Source organism: Choristoneura fumiferana, chromosome 22 (assembly GCF_025370935.1).
Source record: "Choristoneura fumiferana chromosome 22, NRCan_CFum_1, whole genome shotgun sequence".
Lineage (NCBI taxonomy): Eukaryota > Metazoa > Arthropoda > Insecta > Lepidoptera > Tortricidae > Choristoneura > Choristoneura fumiferana.
The window spans coordinates 6,336,517-6,351,394 of NC_133493.1; positions in this window are offsets into that span (position 1 = coordinate 6,336,517).

The window sequence follows — 14,878 nt, forward strand, 5'->3', positions numbered from 1 at the left end:
CATTCATTTTGAAGCGGCTTTTATAATAACGTGAGGAGAGTGAATTAAACTACAAAATAATAATGCAAACCTTTTCGGAGATATTATATAATTTGTATTTTGCAGATACTGCATTGTAAAGGTTATGTATTAGCTATACTGGGTTTGGATAGCTAATTAACTACGCCACATTTGGTACATTCAAGGATTTTAAACATTTTACTTATCTATCATTGTAATATAAACTAGACTAGTATATTTCAATACAGAAATGTAAATGTTTAGATAGTTTAATGGGGGAACGTTGTTTTGTTTACAGTTAGTTAATTACTTAAACGTTTCAAGTAAGCAATTATTATTATTATGCATTTTTTTTAGGATAAAAACGTAGTCTGTACTTATACCGAATTTCGTCTAAATCGGTTCAGCGGTTTAGACGTGAAGAAGTAACAAACAAACTAACAACCATTCGATCTTTCACATTTATAATAAATTATTAGGAGATTTCAGCTGCCTATCCTATTACGGTTCTTGAGATACAACACTGCAATGGACAGATGGATGCATACTGCAGCGATATTAATAGGGAAGACCACGCGAAGCAGAGACTGGAATGGCGCAGCTCTGTAAATAAGGCTGTTGCAAATTTGGAGACGCATCGCTTGGAACACCTGGATGCCAAACGTTTTGTTTTAAAGACCCGCCCTAGACCTTCATACACTTACACATAGTATTATGATAGTGGTCAATTACATTGCACGCTCTGTAATAGCACATTTAAAACAAAGTTTGGCTTTGCCAGCCATGTTCGGGCACATAATAAACAAGTCTGAAGGTTCGCCTTGGTCGGACAAGACATGGAGGACATCATTAACCTCGTGAGCCCTCGCGTACTTTATATAGGACCAATTAACACTAAGGGGCTGTTTCACCATCCATTGATTAGCGTTAACCGACGGTTAAATGTGATGCCTCTCCGTCTATTACGGCATCACACCTAACCGCCAGTTAACACTAATCAATGGATAGTGAAACAGCCCCTAAGAATAACAGCTGTACGTACCTTAAATATGAAGTTCAAATTGCTCATTGAATAAAGAAAATAACATGCAAAAAACAAATTGGTGAACCACGTCTAGGTCTTAAGTACTGCGTCTGTTAAAAAAAACTAGGACTCAGAAGGTAGGTAAATAGGGTTTCGTTGGTCAGCCTTCGCCCCCTCAAAATATTCAGAATGAAGTCCTAATAAGAAAATTCAACTAACATGACTATTAAGGAATAAAATTATTTCCATCTTTTTAAAAACATCTGCATGTGTTTTATTTAGCAAAATCTGAGTTAGGTTGAAATACTAGGTATTGAAAAAGCATTCCACGCAGAAAATAAAACGCCTATTTCCATAATAAAATTGAATTTACTATAATATAGCTAAGAGAATAGAAAATTTCGTAAAAGAAAACACTCCATGCATTAAACATTATTGTTCGTGGTTTGAATAACAGACTTAATTTAAGTTTGTAACAAAAAATACAACTCCAGGAGATTCGCGAAAACGTATCTATTCTTAAGCCAAAGGCAGTGTGTTATAGAGAAAACCCATTTTATTTCCAATTATTTTCACATCACTGAGACTTATTTAAATATTATAATAGATCGTCTTATGGGTCCATAATATATGTACTCATAAGGACCGATAGGCTCGCATACTTGTTCAAAGTCCGAATGTAATGTTTCATTGCTAGAACGATCGTTTGTCATAACTCTTTCTTCTCTGAATTCAATAATTATTCAGAATTGTTATAAAAGAAACTTTACCTAACCTTTAGTTTCCTATAGGATGAAAATTTAAAAATTTCAGATTTTTTTCAAGGTTTCAGTGGAAAAAAAATATGACAAACGATGATTCCGACAAACATTACAGTATGACTAGCGAAAAGTATGCAAACTTTAGCGCTCCCTCGTCATATATCTGATCTGGTATATTTTTTGGTTTTATATTAAATTTGTTTTTTTTTTGACATTACTCGTAATTTAAAGAAGAATTGCGAAACTAAACTGACAGTGGGCGGGGCACATTGCTCGCAGGACTGATGGGGTCAGAAGGTTCTCGAATGGCGTCCGCAGACCGGGAGACGAGCTGTCGGTAGGCCTCCAACAAGATGGAGCGACGACTTGGTTAAGATCGCGGGATCGCGTTGGATGCGGAAAGCACAAGGCCGGTCTGAGAGCCTTGGGGGAGGCCTATGTCCAGCAGTGGACGTCTTTCGGCTGACATGATGATGATGATAAAACATTAATTTCGTTTTTTTGATCGATACTTGTGTCAAACGTGTAGATCAAACGACATATTCTAATACAATTTCAATTTATGAAAATAATCTGATAGTTAGGTATGGTACGAGATGATCGGATGACCTGGTTATAGACAAGATGGATGTAGGCCGCTTCCAATCAAAGCAACTGGAGGTCTATGGGGGAGGCCTATACATGTCCAACAGTGGATGTCCTACGGCTGATATGATGATGATGATGAAGATCTGATGGTTTATCTTGTATAGAGTATTATGAACAATTTGATGGACCCAACGTAGAACGTTCTCACAGTAAGTTCCACAATGAATTCCTTCGTCAGACAATGCGATATCACTATGACTTTTTCTTTGAAACACGATTCAATTGGTTTGTGGGTACAAAAATAGGGAATTAACAAGATGTCCATTAATTTTTAAGGGCTATTTTTTCCGGATTTCACAACTTCAAATTTAATATTAATTACTTTAGGAACATGTTAAAACATTAATTTTATGAAACGGTGTGATAGACCACCCACCAAATTGCCTAAAGAAACCTTATTCCTATTTGATATGACGCGTGGATTTTCCGAGGAAATATAACAAGTTATTTATAGTCGCCGCATGAATTTATCAGATCTAGTCTTGGCGGTATCAACGTATAGGTAAAAAACTTATGACAGGTTCTTCTTGCAGGTAGTAGTGAACAAAAATAATAACTTGGAGCTTAAGTCGGTTTCGAAAATAGTCTCAACTTCTCCCTACTATAGTTCATTGAGTAGGGCTCAGCTTAGATTTCCAGCTTAGATAGTCGCTACACTCTTTATACAGCCTGGCTTTTTTTAAGGGAGGTTAAAGTAAAGTATTTCTATAATTTAACCATGGCATTAATTTAATTATGTAATAAACAAAAATTCAGACTGTTAACTTTCTAACAAAATTATAATTGCCAGCAATGTACAACAAAGTAAATTGATCAGTAGGTGTAAATGACAGCCGACAGATACTTTGATTAATACTTCGACACCTCCTACGTATACTGGTACAAGTGCATAATCATAAATTTACAGGAGAGCTGTTCAAAGGTTCCAAAACTTGTAACTTTCTCATTTGATGATATAACTTTTCAAATTTTGCATTGGTTCCAAGAAAATATTTGCTTTCTACCTGTATTCATGGAATTTTGAAATTTTTTATAGTTTTGAGAAAAATTGCAGATACACTACTATACGCGTATTTTACATCTTGTAGTTGTGCGGTATACTGAGCTAATTACCACTTGCTCCAGTATACGGCGTAATGCGTAGATTACTGATCTAACGATATTTTTTATATTGTATATGAATTTTTAGATGAAATACTTATATGGCTTGCAATGAACAATAAAACAGATGCTCTTTTACCTTCATTTATTGATTTATAAACGTTTTTATCACTTGCATCAATATACGCTACCATTAGCATGCCACTTGTACCAATATACCGCTAGTAATGTTTTAAACGTGCTATACAAAATACAGAAATATACCTTTATAAAAAACCTCACTTGAAATATAAATGGTTTTATTAAGAAAAGTAATTGTATTAAGTGCTTTAAATTAATGGAAGCACATTCAATGGATTCGTATTCCTGTTCAAATGTGTACTCGTATTTTATTGTGAAAGGTTCCTCATGTGATACATATATCGCATCGCACCCATTTGTACATAAAGTTTTAGCTTTTTGTGCCCCTTCAGGGTTCCGTACCCAAAGGGTATAAACGGAAACCCTACTTCTATATACTACTTCGCTGTCCGTCCGTCTGTCACCAGGCTGTATCTCATGAACCATGATAGTTAGACAGTTGAAATTTTCACAGATTATGTATAACTGTAGTCGATATAATATATATATATATATATATATATATATATATAACAAAAAATAGAACAGAATAAATATTTAAGGGGGCCCCATACAACAAATGTATTTTTTTTGCCATTTTTTTGCTAATCCTAATGAAGTTGTATAGATGGTATGGAACCCTTCGTGCGCGAGTCTGATTAGCACTTTGCTTAAGCCAAGCTTTGACATGAAATATTGAGTCAAAGTCAAAATATCTTTATTCAATTTAGATTGTAACAAGCACTTATGAATGTCAAAAAATCTACCACCGGTTCGAAAAAACTCTGTTGAGAAGAGTCTGGCAATATACCTAGGTATATTTTGTAAACAGATTTACAATCATATTTTAGTGATATCTATACATCACAAGTATTTAGCACAACTACATATTTTAAACAGTTCTCAATTCGCTATTTGGAGTAAGCACTCGCCAATGCGGATCGGAATTATTTCCAAATTTCCCTATCCATGATATAATCATTAATTTTAATAATACGCCTTATATATTAATGTCTTCTTGACAATAGATTTAAATTTTGTGTCTGTTTCTGAGTCTTGGAAAACTTCTATAACTTCTTACGGTTTACCCGTTTTCGCCATATACATAGCCAGGTACCATTTCTTAGGTGTGTATAAAAAAATGTGTATAGGGGGTTATTAAAGACCTGTACTGTGCTTTACACCGCGTTGGGGCTGCTGATTGCTAATATGATCCAAGTAGAAAAATACTGTAATTCGAAAAAAAAAATTTTTGCATGGAAGTGGAGTCGCAAGAAGACTTTCTAATTTCGATGTTTTCCCACTTATTATTTATTTATTTATTATTTATTTTATTTATTTCTAATAAACATTACATACTATACTACATACATACATACTATTACATTACATATTATTACTTATATCGTATTAGTAATCGGTGGCCCTAGTGTGGGTTACAGTATAGTACAGGATTTTTTTTATCAACCTGTAGGTATATTGAAATTTACTGTTCTCATTTTAATTAAAGCATGCATGTCTTCGCCTTCTTTTGGGGATGCTCAACTACCAGAATGCAATGTAATACTGCAATGTTATATTTATAGCACGCGTACATGTAGGTATAGCCGACGAAACTGAATCACGTGAACATGTTATGTTGACATCCCATACATTTGCCAAAGAAATCATAGCGAAATAGATCACGAAAAGGTTTTACATTGGATTTAGTTTCCATGACTGTCTATGAGAAATACGGCAATTGTGGTCTTGCCCTCCGCAATTGTCAGACGAAAACATGTTTTTTTTATATATACTATCAAATTATGTGTTCGTAGAACAGTTCAAACGGTCCGCACGCGGCGACGGCTAGCGCGTATACTGAGGCAACTGCCAGTTACACTGGACTTCCCCGGCCCCGCGACAATATCGGTGCCGCGTATAGTGGTGCATGTCGGTTGCCTCAGTATACGTTGTACCGATTAGCAAAACGGTGTTAGATGCATTCATATACGTCACTTTATTTCCAAAACTAATAGGAATATCCGTGCAAATTTTTTGTGGTAGGTAAATAAGGAAATATTAATCACAAAATTGCAAAAAACTAAAAATCAGAAATTTGTCACTTGTACCAGTATACGTAGGAGGTGTCGACTTGTCAATTTACTTTGCTGTACATTGCTGGCAACTATAGTTTTGTTAGTAAGTTAAAAAAGTCTGAATTTTAGTTTATTAACTTCATTAATGTCATGGTTAAGTTATAGAAAGGCATTTTCACAAAAGTGTACCTTTTCTTTTTTTTTAATTTTGGAAAAATATGGTGTTTTCCTACTCAGAATCAACGCACAATCGATTTAAATAGCTTAAAAAATGTCCCAAAAAATTACAGTTTTGTGACGTTTTTACATACACTCAGTATTACTTATTTATTTATTAAAAAAATATATAAATTAATTTTCCAAAATTCGGCACAGCGAAAAAATTTCAATTAAAAATAAGACAACCTAATATACTCTTATATACTAAATAAGAAGAAAGAAAAGAAACGTGCCGAAAGCGGCAAAAGAAGAAGCAAATTTTGAAAGAATGAGGTAAACTTAAAAAAAAAACGCCCAGAAATACGTCACGTTAACCTCCCTTAAATAAGCCTGGCTGCCGGCAACACGCTGTAGAGTGTCTACTGTGGTCGTCGGTTCAGGATCAGCAGTGAACCATTACGACTTTCTTAGGAAAATAGTGTGGTGATTCACTTTGCCTTCCACGGTGCAGCTGGAGTTCGGAGTAAGTAGTTGGCAATAGAGATTGCTTCCCTTAGTAGTCGTTGTTGTTGTTGTAACTCTTTATTGTACATAAAACATATGAAAATTTTAAAGAGATGTACAAAGGCGAAATTATCCTTTAAAGGGATCTCTTCCAGTTAACCTTTTATAGTAGTCTCTTAAGATAGCGACGAGAAAGGATGAACCCTAAAAGAAAATGCCGGATTTGGTGAAAAAAGAAAACTAATTTCTGTACCATTTATAACAGTGAAGGAGAAAGATAAATATGTAGATTAGAATCACACCTTTCAAAGTTTTACACTGTTGTGTGAAAATCCAAAAATGCACTCAAGAAACACTCAAGATTCCACAAAACCTCGCATATGACACTCTGATAATAGACTACAGAACTCTTAAAACTACGAGAAGCAACACTATCCCAATATCTCTAACACATGAATAAGTAAAATCTCTGTTCGTGCCAAAAATAAAACATAGGCTCTTTATAAAATACCGCAGCAAATACGAAATACAGATAAAAGACTGAATCAAACTTTTACTGCCTCTTAAAACACATCTCCTACACCCTTAAAAAAACATTTAAAATGTATCAAGACGTCATCGGACCGGGACGGCTACCATTACGGAACGTAACTTAGAGAGGACAGTATTTTCATTGCAAACAAAATTAAAGAAATAAAATTCCAAATATAAAACAGTTCTGAGAAGGGTTTTGTGCTCAGCAGGCTCCACTTGTTTCCCGATTGCCTGAAGGAGGGCTACGTGTTTGTGCATTACTAACTTAATTTTATTTGAGGCGTGTGCTGCCTACGATATTTTGATAGTCATAGTTTTGTTCGTCATAAAATTTTAAGCTAAACTATTTCTAGCATTTCTTGAACATGTCGTCATATAGGTAGAATGAAGTTCCTAGGTAGATTAAGCTAGGTTAGGTTAAACAACAGTTCCAGACTGTTACAGATAATAAACATTTTATGACAAACAATAATGACAAACGATTCATTTCGACAATCCTGTCCCTTTAGTTTATTCTTTTCTTTCCAATGTTTTTAAATATTTTATTATTATTTTTATGTATCAGTTTGCGGTAAGTGAATCAAAGATCTTCACCCATTAAATCTATCCATTACTATTTTTATTACATTGAGTCAACAACTTGTATTGACTCAGAAAATCTGTTTTCCTTATTCTGTTTGAAAAGTCTGAATTTCGGAACAACTTAATGAGTACCAAAGAGATTTATTGGAAGAGAAACTCATTAGCGTACTCGATTTACATTCAAAGCCTCCTTAGTATTATTTAGTGGGGATCATTTTGAATTTGTAGAACAAAATCATGAATGAAGATTGATGTTTGGATTACGGCTAATTTAAATAAAACTAACAAATTCATTTTCAAGGTGGAATTAAATCAAAGCCATTTCGCGAGTTTACTAGAAGCTCAGTTAATTATAGGTTTATAAAGTAATGATACAAATGTTAATTAATGAAATCGTTGCTCCTGTCAAAGTTATACAACGTAAAGGTTGGTTCATTTTCTCGTTGATGAAAATATAAAAAATCAACTAGCTCTCTATCCCGTACGGATTTAGAAATATTCTTTCATAGTGCATCTTTATGTTTCTCAAGGAATTTGTCCGCCAAAATATCTAGTCTTTAGCTCTAGTTGTTTAGGCTGTACGTTGTCTGGCAGTCTTGCTGTTATAGCTGAAATTAATAAATCAATTTTGACTTTGACTTTATTATTGTCTAGTGACAAGTAAAAAATACCTATTGTTACTTATACAAAGGTAAAGTAAACATGTAAATATGTACGTAACTAGCCCAGGTAGGACGTTCCAATCATTCTCCAATTTTGTTTCTATTTCATTCCCAAACTCTTGCTGTAGTAAAGATAAATTTCATAGGAAACTTATAACATTTATCTAGGTTCTACGCTTTGGAGTCGTGGAATAATGCCCGCTTATTTGTACGTGAAGAAGTCAAGAGGCAAAAAAGCTTTAGAAATTTATTAGTGTAGGTGTGCACGAGAGGTTGCTGTTTTGCTGCCCTCATGATAAAAGCAAATAAACATCTAATTTAGGTATCTTTATAGCTATACTGGAAAATTTGTTTTAAGAAGTGTGGGTTCGTGTAAATTTACCCAGTGCATTGTCGCTTCACCTTCACGCTTCACATTGACGAAAGTCACCGACGCTGCTCAGAGAATTAGTTCGTTAAAGAAGTGGCGTTGCGCTGGCCACGTCTGTCGCAGGACCGATGAACGGTGGAGCAGACGAGGCCTCGAATGGAGACTACGGACAGGAAAACGTAGTGTAGGGCGTCCTGAGGCACGGTAGACGGATGACCTTAAGAGGATCGCTGGCGGCCGATGGATGCGAGGGGCTGAAGACAGTGTTGTGGCGCGCCATGGAAGAGGCCTATGTCCAGCAGTGGACTGCTGTAGGCTGATGATGATGATGATGATTGTCGCTTCTGGCCCCTTGCTTTATTCTATACGAATGCGAGGCTTGGACTATAAAAAAAGACCTTAGGAAACGTTTAGAATCTTTTGAGTTGTGTCTATACTGTCGCATGCTTTCAATTAGCTGGACCCAGAAAGTCACTAATGTCGAAGTCTTAAGGCGAGCAGGCCGGGACTGCAAGCTTATGCAGGAAGGTTGCCTACCTCGGACCTGCTTTTCGCCACGAGAAATACGACTTACTGCAGCTCATTATGAGGGCAAAGTTGCTGGTAAACGCAGTGTTGGCCGAAAGAAAAAGTCTTGGCTAAGAAACATTCGAGAGTGGACCGGAGTCTCCAGTGCTGCTGAGCTATTACACCTCGCGAAGGACAGGAAGATATTTGGAATTGATGACTAACCTTCAGAAATTGGAGAGGCACTACAAGAAGAAGAAGATTGTCACTTGTTTTTAAGCCTCCGTACCCGAAGAACTTAATTTTAATAAACAGAATTTTATTGCTGTCGCTCACTTGTCCGTCCATTTGTCTGTCGTCTGCCACATATGTTATACGGTTGGAGCTACAGTCTTTAATTTTTCACAGTACAAGCGTCTCCTAACCTGCCCCATCTATTAGGATATTATTGTTTAGAGCTCGTTGATTGGATACACGTTGTTGTATTTTTTGTTTTGAGAGATGTGAAATCAGATGACTGAAATCGGATCTCTGGATCGGATCCCCAAATTATCATGCAACTACCACGACTACTACGGTTCTTATTTTCACGGATTCAGATTGGATTCGAATCGGACGTAGAGTGAAACCGTTTGTAGTGTTTGTACCCCGGCTTTATCATACCTACCTGGTATTAAACTAGTTATTACGTCGTCAGGCCACTGATATATTTAATAGACAACGTTTCTATATTTATTATCCTCAGAGACAAAGATAAGAACAAGGACACGTGACATGTACTATCATGTCACGTTACTTCTTACGTTGTCTTGTTCTTATTTTTGTCTATGAGGATAAAAAATAGTAAAAGTCGTACCAACTGTACTCCTCCATAATTAATGTGATAAAGTACCCGCTTCATCCGCTTCATTCGCAAATCATTTTGCTTTATTAATATATAATAGAATGGCTACTCTCAGATGGCTGCAATCACGGAACAATTTTGCTTTGATTTTCTGCCAATTAAATAATTAAAAGTTTCGTGATACTTTGCTTATATAAATCCAAATTGTACAGTTTTAGCTATGGGCTACGAAAATTTGGATATTTTTTATAAAAATTAAGATGAAATAAAAAAATCTAAAAAACATGCTTTAATGATAATTGGACTGAAATAATATAGAAATAACTCTATATTTTTTTTTTTATTTATTCTCAAAAAAAAAGGTACCTACATAGTCTTAGTTACATCACTAATTTCGTCAAACTATAACGTTTATTGGCGAATATTGCGCTCACTTAGAACAATTGTACCCTACTTAATTAAAACTAAACTATTTAATGTTATGCTTACCGCCCACGACCGAAATATTATATTATAAAAAATAAATGTACCTAAAATAAGCGTAGGGTGCTCGATGTTAGAGCTGTTAAAAATATTACATCGAAATGATTACTATGAAAATACGGTATCTACTTACAGTAAGTTTTCACAATAACATTATGTTTTCTCGTCTTAGGTGACTTTTTAAAATAATAATATACATTATTTTCCACTTTTAGTTCGATTTACGGTAAAAACATATTTTAACAGACTATAGGTAAGCACAAAAACGGCTTTATCGTGTTGTTCTGTCTTAGAATTTGGTCCAGTGCGTAGCTTCCGTCTCCATCATCAGATCAACCTGATGGTATATATTGCATTGTCAGCAGAACTACATTATGATTCTTATGTTTCTTGTCAATATTAGAACAAAAAGTGTTTAATAAAATTAAATTAAAAAAAAAATGCTCTATCGTTTTCATTATTCACTAATGCCATACGTAAAGACGACAATATAACGTGGTTGAATGGAATTTCCGTTTTTATAAATTCCCCGATATAGATGCACGTCAATATTGTCTACATGATATTTCTGTCTATATGTTTGTCAAGTTTATGTTCAGTGAAGTTATCTAATAGACTGCTTTATTAGTAACTAGCTTAAGCCCGCGACTTCGTCTGCGCGGATCTAGGTTATCGCGCGGTGGCGCCCTCTACCGGAATAAAAGGTATCCTATGTTGATCCTTGGGGTTCAAAATATCTATATACCAAATTTCATCAAAATCGGTTCAGTGGTTTCGACGTGAACGCGTAACAGACAGACAGACAGACAGAGTTACTTTCGCATTTATAATATTAGTAGGGAAGTAGGGATTAAAAACAAACTGAGTGGCTAATATAAAAGCTAATGGCTGATTTCAGTATCTGTCTGCGAACTCTTGCTCACAATGTCATTTGCCGTAACTTGATTAGAAGAGTTGTTAAGTGCTTCACTTGTCTAGACGATAACTATTAAGTTAGATTTTTAAAACTGACTTCTTGAAAGATTCGTAACGCTCTTAGCTGTGATTTCATTTGTCTTAAGTTGTTTTTCGAATCGGGACTTTTTTTTTGCAATTCTAATATTCAAAAATTTAGTTCGTATCTCCAGATAATTGTTTTTCTCTAGTCGTTACCCGTTACTTTGTTTGCGTAAAGTTCGCGTATCACCACTACGGAAACAAAGCAATTTTCCGGCCTAAGGGAGTAAGCCTTAATCCATTTTATAAACTTTGTGTGTGCCTTTTATTCAAATCCATCGAAACGTTTTCGCACTATGGAGTTACAAACATCTAAATATCGAAACTTTGTCATTTGTAATAAAATCAGCCAATGCTTACGACGTCGTCTATGAATAATTTGTTTATCATTTACCCGCGGAAAATATGCAATTTTCCAGGATAAAATCCATCTTATGACCATATCCGTATGATAATCGGTGTGATTTTAATTTAGACACAATCGGTTCAGACTAATACTGCATTATCGATATTCAAAATTGATGTTCAAAAACGTCTCGTTTGTAAAGTTTTAAATTCACTGACTTGAAAAAGTAGAATCATTTCCAAAAAACCGGCCAAGTGCGTGACGGACTCTCACACCGAGGGTTCCGTACAAATATTTTTATTATATGATGTATTATGAGTTCACGGGAGGTTTTGATTCCCTTGCGAGTGTCGAAAATTTGCAGCTTAAACGGCTGTATCTTTTGATTGCGTTGGCTTAGAAGTTTGATTTTTTCACAGCTCTAAGGGGCAGTAGACTTGAGTATTTAATATGAATTTCAGTTTGACACCTCCAAGCATTCCTGAGAAAAAATGTCTTGACAGACAGACAGACGGACAACAAAGTGATCCTATAAGGGTTTTTTTCTTTTGAGGTACGGAACCCTAAAAACATTTACCAGATGCATTAAATACAACAAAACTATAGTCCGAATTATAACAATAATGTATACTTAGGAGGGTCTACGAAATTCAGTGCGAAATTCCATTTGAAATTTACCGCGACTTTTACGGTGAAGGAAAACAAAACATGGTAAGGTAAATCGCACAAACCTGCAAAACAATTAAATTGTATGTGTGTGGAATTCCCAATCCGCAATGGGGCTCGCATGGTAGCTACGGTCCAAGTCCTTTCATTCTGATAGGAGACCTGTGTCCAGCAATTTGATATATATAGGCAGGGATAATGATGATTTTTATGAATAAAGTAGGCAACAATAACAATTTTTCCATCAAAACAGCTGAGCAATTCATTCAACTATTTCATAACATAACACAATCCCCAAAAATTGCACCTGCAACTAACAAATCACGCAATTTCACACGTGTTGTGGTAAAAAATGCAATATCGGCCATATTGCAGCAGGCATGTTGCGGTCGTCGTAAATCTTGTGAGGGCAAGGGAAAACTTTATAGGGTCTGTTTTGAATTGGGGAAGTCACCTGGTGGTTGAGTATGAAAGCATGCTATATTTATTCCTGTTGTGGCTTTTTTTCTGACGGAATTTTAGAAAATTACGCAGCAGGTATGGCCAAAGTTACGGTTGTTATTATACCTAAAACAATGAGGTTAATCGGTGATCAGGTACCAATGTTTCTAATACAGTAATTGATAGCAATCACGTTGTACTACGAGGAACAGATAAAATGGAATCAACCATTTTTTCCGGGACAATTTCTATTTCCAAAAATCTTTCTCTCTTGTAAAATGCCATCTAGTGCGAAAAACAAGAAAAAAACACAATTAAATAACAAACGTTTCGATACATCCAATGTTCAAATTATAACACGGAGAGTCTATTTTTTAAATCACATTTGTACTACTACTACTACTTAATGAACTAAAAGAATTTATTTTAGTTCATTAAGTAAGAAATTCTTTTAGTTCATTGATATGGACCTCCGCAAATTAACGCCTGATTCAATAAATTACTACTACTTGTACTACTACTTACTACTGCTACTACAACTTACTACTACTTAGGTACTTATTAAAGCTATGTAACGTTAGATTCAGATATAAAATAAAAAAAAATAAAAATAAAAATTGTTTATTACAAGAAACAACACATACAATAAGGTTACAAATATCTGTTGGTCCCACACTAGGCTGGGCCTGTAACGTGTGACCGGATTCGGTACTAATTATTTAAATTACGTATGTTTACATGTGTCTGTGAAAATATCGATGTGGAAGTCTCAATTGGCGTAAGGGACAAAATACCGAAAATCACTTTTAACATAGAAAATTAGAGTTTTTTTTTCTCTGTCGATTGATAGTATTCAAGTTACGATACGCCCCTTACTTTTGCTGTTATCAACATTTATTATTTTAAAATAAAATAGCTTAAGGGACATGATATAAAATATTTGAGCTGAAAAATGGCGTAAATGTATTATTTTTTTAATATTTGGGTCGTAAGGGGCTGTGGCAGTCTCATATGTCCTTACGACTCGCTCATGTCGTTAAAAAAAACCCAACAAATATAATAAAAGGGCGTATGGGTCATTATTGTTTCATTGCCCTTTACACCCAACATTTTATAACGAATAAGATAAAAAATCAAGAGTTGTTGGGCGTAACCTTACCGCCTGTACCTATTTCTTGTACTTAACATCAAAATACTAACGCGTCTACCTACCTTCCACGCGCCGAGCGTTTGCGCATTGCACATTCGGTCAGTCGTGTCAGACACATCAAACACGGAGGACGTATTTGATTGCTACGTTTGTTTTTTGTCAACGCGCGTATTTTTTTATAAGATGCCAAAAGCAAAAACAAAAGAAGATTAAGTTGATGGATCCCCTAATGGCTTGACGTCGAGCTAACATTTCCGTAATGGAATTTCAGTCAGGATGTTGAGGTAAATTTCTCTTAGCTACTTTGTTTATTTAAGCTGTCCTGACAGATCCTAATAAAGAAGCCTGTGCCCAGCAGTGGGACGTATATAGGCCGAGATGATGATGCATACATAATAATAATTGGCCTGTATAATTATTATGTATGGTGAGGGTTAAAAATGGTATAATCGGAACGTCGTAAGGGACATTAAAAAACAGCAATTTATAAATAAATAAATACTTTTATGAGCGTAAGGGGTATAAAAAGCAAGAGCTAGAGTAAATTGTCGGTCGTAAGGGCAGTAGCAAACAGACATTTTAAAAAAAGGTGTAATTGGTACGTCGTAAGGGGCATTAAACAACAGCAACTTATAAAATAAGGAATACTCTTATGGGCGTAAGGGACATCAAAAGCTAAAACTAGAGTAAATTGTTGGTCGTAAGGGACAGTAACAAACAGACATTTTAAAAATTGAGGTTACTTTATGGGTGTAACTTAAGCAAAATACCTAGCTTGCTTCTTTTAGTTCATTAATACCTGTTAATGTTAGGTCGTAGGAGCATCAAAACAGATGGTTTTAGACTTGTAGTGATTAAAACATCACAACTCAAGCAAGCATAACTCCCAAATGTGCAAGATA